Below are 6,108 nucleotides of genomic sequence, written 5' to 3'. Positions count from 1 at the left end.
CACCTGTCCAACTCTGCCCAGTTGCTCATTACCTCTCATCTGATTCTTAGCTACATTACACACACACATATACTTATGTGATATCTAGAATGACTAATTAATAGTCAGGTATTTGGGCTCTAAGAAGACGTGGGAGTACCTGGAGAGAACCCGCACATGCAGAGGGAGAGCATGCAGAATCTCCAGATTCAAAATATTTTGCAGCTTCCCACTGTTACTATCAGAGTACACATGCATTTGCTGTTGTGTGCATGTGTGTGTGTGTGTGTGGGGGGTGGGGTGGGGGGCGTTGACTCATAGAAATAGTGCTTCGAGTGACTGGTAAGACTAACAAATTGTCATATAAATGTGCACCATTTTCCACTTATTTAGTTCTTCCCATGGCTGTCCAAACTGAAGGGAAGTTTTATTCTCCCATAACCGTAGCTCTGGTTCCTTGGTGAGGCTCCTGCAGCTCATATAGCGCACAGACCAGCCGGAAAGCCTATCCAGACCACAACACACATCATGCGGTGTGAGAGGAGGGCAAAGTGCCCAGCATGTAGAGACAGAGTCTTATGCCGTAAGCCAAAGAATAATGTAAAAAAGATATCTATCAGTAAGAGAAAGTGGAAGACCAAATAGTTTTCCATCCATTTGACCGGTGGCACTGTTAGAATTGCCTGACAGTGTATGACTGCAGCCGTTTCAGCTGCCAGGTGGTGCTCAGTACACTTCTGAAGTGGCACAAATGTCATTGTTCCAATAATTCCTCTTAGCCTGGAGCTTTAAAACATCTCCCAACTCTCACAACTCTGTCTCCAAGGTCTGGAGACAGAGTGAAAGAAATCATTGATGTTGTCAGAATTTATGCTTAAGAAAATCATTTGTTTGTTTTAAAAAGCAACTGCCACTTTTCAGACTCACCAGACACTGTGTTTATGTGATGTTTATGCGTAGTGTATTCAAACAGCAGTTCTTACAAAACAAAAACAAGAATACATCATTCAGAGCAGGACTGAGGGGAACCAAGGACATCTCATGTGAAGCTTAGACATGGGCAGACAATTTAGGGAGAAAAATTAAAGTCTAATATAACCTGCTCAGTAAGCTATAATCTTTTTGCCGGAGCTTTAATGCGTTTTTTTCTTCATGTTGGCAGCAAGAAGGAAACTTTCCCACGTGGAAAAAAAAAAGAAACTGGGAATTTTGGCCCTCGACTGACGACATCTGTTTTGCAAAGTCAAGCAAAAGAAAGAGAAAAATCCATGAAGGTACTTATCACGTATCCAGACGGTGAAAAGACAGGGCGTTTAGTTAAACTTAAAGTGCAAATGCATGAGTGGAATAGTAGTGTCTGTGGCATCAGTTCTGAGGAGGTCCTCCTTGGTGACGAAGCACCGTCACACACCATGCAGCGCTGCACATCTGAACAAACTCCTCATCGGAAACACTGACGGAGGAGCATTGGGACTCCGCAGTCAGCACAAAACAAGAGCTCCACTTGATTTTTTGTTATGTTGTTTGTGCAAGTATTTTTAGTTTCCATGCATTCTGCAATCCAGATCCATTCCACATCTGGCACAGCTGGGAATGATCTCACATAGCTTTACGGGAGCACTCACTAGGGCTGAGAAAATGCTGAAAAAAATACTGTACCTGATTAACTGATAAGTTTTAACCACAACTGGCCAGACTTCCTTAAGGGAAGTTTAAAGTTTCACTCACTTCTCGGGTGAGTCTGAGAAAATCCGACTAGCTTTTCAATAAAGCAAACTGTTTTTAGAAATCAGCCTATAAAATTAGTTATTAAAGTATTTTAAGTCGTACTATATTACCCTGCAAAATGAATTTGCCCATTTTCAGTCGGTTTCACATATGGTGACATTACAACCACAAACTTTATTGGATTTTATCTGGATTTTACGTGACCTAAATTTTTTATCTGCTTTATAAAAGAAAACCCATCCAAAGTGGCAACTCTACACAAACTTCCTTAATCCCAGTCAGATGGTAAGGAAAGCATGTATTAAAATGCAGTCACTTCCGCTTCTGAAATGGATTTATTTGGCTTTGATTAAAACCATTGGGCTAAAGCTCTAACTGCATGTTTATGGCCGCTGTGCTGTGGGAAGGGCAACTTCCGCCCAGGTCTCAGGTCTCTTTCAGCCTCAAAGTGTTTCTTTTTTTCTTTTTATAAACCAGGACTGCTCTGTAATTGTCGAGCTGTGTGGGACTGCTTTGTTTAAGACGTTTGGTGGTTTATTATTTGGTTTGGATTTACCTTGTGTTAAATTATGTTTTGGTTTTCCTGTGCTTTGATGTATTTCTTTTTTTCCTTGTATTCTGTACACATTCCTCCCTCCGTCGCCTCTGCACATGTCACCTCCCACCGTTACCGCGTTCTGTTTATTGTGCTCACCTTGGCTCCTATTTTAACAACTACCTCCTTAGCCTTTATGAACCTGATGGATTAATTCTTTCTTTCTATCAACTTAATATTTCAGTTTTGCTCAGTCTGTCATTTAAAATACATTTTTATTGTTCCTACGTTCATGTTCTGCTCCCTTCATGTTTTAGCAAACTTTGCAGGTTTTTGCTTTACCCCACGCATCATTTCAACCATTCCTATGTCATGTCTGCATTTGCACTGAACAAATTTCGAGGTACCATTTACTCAGAAAAAGATAGGTAACTTTTTCCACACAGAAATTCTTTGTAAATTTCACATAATAATTAATATATTTGTTAATATTACCTACTAAGAAAAGTTTGTTTAACAAACAAAATTAAGTAGATTTTTTTTTGCTAGTACATTTTACAAAGAGACATACAACCGTGTACACACAAGGAGAATCTAGAGAAGACGACTAACCTAACAGTCATGTTTCTATACTATGGGAGGATGCTGGAGTAACTGGAGAGAATCCACATATGCACAGGGAGAACATTTAAACTCCATGCAGAAAGATCCTGGACCGAGAATAAAACCCAGAACCTTCTTGCTGCAAGGCAACGAACGGGGCTACAAACTGCACCACCATCCAGCCAACAAGGAAACAATATTTTCTATTTCTGACCTAAACATGGACAGGCTAGGAAAAAAGCACCAAGTTTGCTCCTTATACACAATCAAATTTTACTTGCATTTTTTAAGTTTAATTACAGTAAATTGTTTTGTTTATACTATTTGCTATGATGAATTAAATTGAGTTGTCTTTCAAATTAATTCTAAGTAACACATTAAATAAAAGGTGTAATTTTGAAATAAAGGTGCTTAGATGGCAATTTTCAGTGAATTTAACATACGAAATGAGGGAATATTTACAGGAACAAAAAGTTACTTTTTCAGTCTTTCATTGAGATTTTAAAAACTGACATTATTTCACTCCATCCATTTTACAATTACATCCCAAAGCATAATGGTGGCACTATTGTGCTTAACAGTGTAGTTTTTTTTTTTTACAGTTTTTGTTTGACTGACATATGAGTTTCCCTCTGGGAAAAGATAAAAATTCTATTGTCCCCAGACTAGGTTATTTTCTCCCTGACATGTCGGCTGCGTATCACACAAAGGTGAATCGAAGCGCACTTAGACTCATTCAGCGTGACAGAAAAGAGCAGGCTGAATACAACTGTGCTAAAATATTTCAGAGTCTTTCAAAATTATATAGAAAATAGTATATAGTATTTCTAATTTCAGTTTAGAATGACACAAAAATCTTTTTCTAGCAAAAAATGTCAACCAAGCTATTATGAAAAGATGATTGAAAAGCTCAAGGTCCACATGCTAAGCAGACACTGCTGTTATATAACATGGCAAGCTCTGTTAAAAGTGGCCTGCAGAGTGAGATATGGGTATTTAAAAAAAGCAAGTTACCCTGATAACCCAACAGCGTCCACTTTTCTCAGGCTAAAGGTCCGTTGCTTAAACTGCTAACCGGATGCCCAGAAATAATTAAACACCCTTAGCAGAAAATAATGAGGTGTGTAGCTGATTTACAATCGACCTCTGGCACTATGTGTCTGGGTCATGGAGTAGGAATCTGTTTAGGAGCTGAAACCCAGCTGTCCGTCTGTGGGGAGAGAGGGTGATCTTAAGGATACTCTCCAAAAAAAAAGGAAAACTCCTCTGCGGCTGACAAAATGCATGTTAAAAACATGGCTTAAAGAAATGTGAGAAAAGAGGAGAATGATTGCGGTCCTCATCAGCTGAGCATGAAGTGGAACCTGTGACTCAAACTTTCCACACAAAAGGAAAGAATTTCAACTTTAAACCCCTGCTGCCAGATTTGGACTTCAATTAAGCACAACTAATGGGCTGGATTGGTAGAGCGTTTTTCCTCTGATTGCTGCCGAATCCCTGCGCCCACTTTTCTCCACATCTAAGCTTCATAGTGGGAAAATGAATGCTTTTTAAAAAAAAAAAAAAATTGCTCTAACGGAGGTAATGTGGTAAATTGCAAAGCTGCAAAACCTAAGCAGACAGACAGACAGAAAGAAAGACAGGAGGATGCATATGGATTTCAAACAGTAATGAACACAGATAGACTGCTTTTCTATTACCTTTGGACTTCAAGCAATTAAGTCAAACTTGACAACTTCTGCAAATATGAAAGAAACAAAGCATTGAAACTGATCTGAAATACCCAGCAAGCATCCACATCTGTTAGTCCCTTTAAAGTGTAATCACCTCTGCACATCTGCAACATCAAAACAGAAAGCTTTCTCTGATGCATGAATGCATCATCTTACCTGTGATGGTAAGATTGAATATTCTCCTGCATTCAACACGTGGAGCTCATCCAAGGCTCCTCAAATTCAGCCCACCCAGAGAGAGGATGCTTTGCTCTTTCTTGCGTCACTGCTCCAAGCAAGGTGGCAGGCAGCTCTGTCAATCCTCCCTCAGCCAGGCTCCTTATCTTCCCTCACCGTTTACAGCTCAGGCTGGGGCTCAGCTTCGTTTCTGACAAGAGAGAGAGAGAAAGAGAGAGAGAGTCGATGTGGGAGGAAATGTCTTTTAAAGCGTAAGGAGTGTTTAGGTCAAACACCCATTGGTTTTTAACTCCAGCCCTTAAATAGCCGTCATTCTCCCTCCCTCCTTGCCTTTCACAGCCCTGTCCACCCTCCCTTTACTGCAGCTAATGGATGCAGAGCTAAGCTGCTGCCTTTAAATGAGATGCCACTGTTACCGGGAGTCATGACAGAAACGAGCAGAGTATGTGGTTGTGTAGGAAAATTAAAGGGGGAAAGCTGAGCAATGAGAGGAAAGTCAAGGAAAGACTGCAGACAGCAGGCAGACCTTTCCCTTCAACCGATGTAACTTTATTATAATGATTTCTGATTTTCTCCTTTATGATTTAAGGAACGCACGTCATGGTTAGAAAGTTTAATTTCATCTTTTTGTCTTCACTGAAGACCTACAGTGGAACTAACAAAGTCACAGATTCCTTTTCAAATCTCCAGGTTTTTTTCATTATATAAAAAAAAGACCAAGATAACTTTTTTCTCTTTTATTTTTCCAAGTGTTTCACTTTATGCATTTCCTGCTGTTTGTACTCTCTAGACGGCGCCATTTTAGAGCATTTGTTTGTAGATTTGCTTTTTACTTAATTCTTGTGTTTATTTTATATCATTATCTGTTTTCTCGGTCTACTCTCAGTTCCCTTTGTCATGACAGTATTCGTTTCACCTGTTCATCATCTTCACTGCTTGCTCTCACCTGTCCTGCTCCAAGCCTTTCTCCACCTGTATATAAGCTCCCTGGTTTTCATTCCTCACTGCTGGTTTCTTAACTCTACCTATCCCCATACTGTATAAATCTGTCCTGTTTTCCATTGTTTTTTCTTGTTGTGTTTGTGTAGTTGACTGTAAATGATTCATTAAATAAATTATTTAGCTTATTTGTTAACATATGGCTAAAAATATAAATGAATTGTTTCAAGAACGAGATGAAAAATATAATTTTAGAGGAGATGCAGTATTCAGAACGAAGACGGTACGAACAGCGATGAAAAGAATGACTATATCAAGTAGTGGAGTGAAGTTATGGAATAGTCTACAGCCGTGTTTAAAGCAGAGTGTGAACATAAATTTGTTTAAGAAAATGTACAAAAAATTACTTTTGGA

General features: G+C 39.2%; 1 protein-coding gene across 5 annotated transcripts in view; it reads right to left on the bottom strand.

The window, feature by feature from the left end:
• The window catches only part of LOC107092858 (tenascin-like), a 47,651-nt gene extending 42,587 nt beyond the window's left edge, over nt 1-5,064 (bottom strand). For 2 of the 5 annotated variants that reach the window (XM_015387537.1, XM_015387538.1), the window contains exon 1: nt 4,735-5,062. The gene's annotated coding sequence lies outside the window, so the exon portion shown is untranslated. Of the gene's footprint in view, nt 1-4,734 lie in introns of all 5 variants that reach the window. The other 3 variants (XM_015387536.1, XM_015387539.1, XM_015387541.1) reach the window with 3 other exon arrangements.
• Nucleotides 5,065-6,108: the final 1,044 nt, after the last annotated feature.

The sequence above is a fragment of the Cyprinodon variegatus genome, unplaced genomic scaffold (genome assembly GCF_000732505.1).
Source record: "Cyprinodon variegatus isolate N-32 unplaced genomic scaffold, C_variegatus-1.0 Scaffold397, whole genome shotgun sequence".
NCBI lineage: Eukaryota > Metazoa > Chordata > Actinopteri > Cyprinodontiformes > Cyprinodontidae > Cyprinodon > Cyprinodon variegatus.
This window is presented reverse-complemented; position numbering and strand designations above follow the sequence as displayed.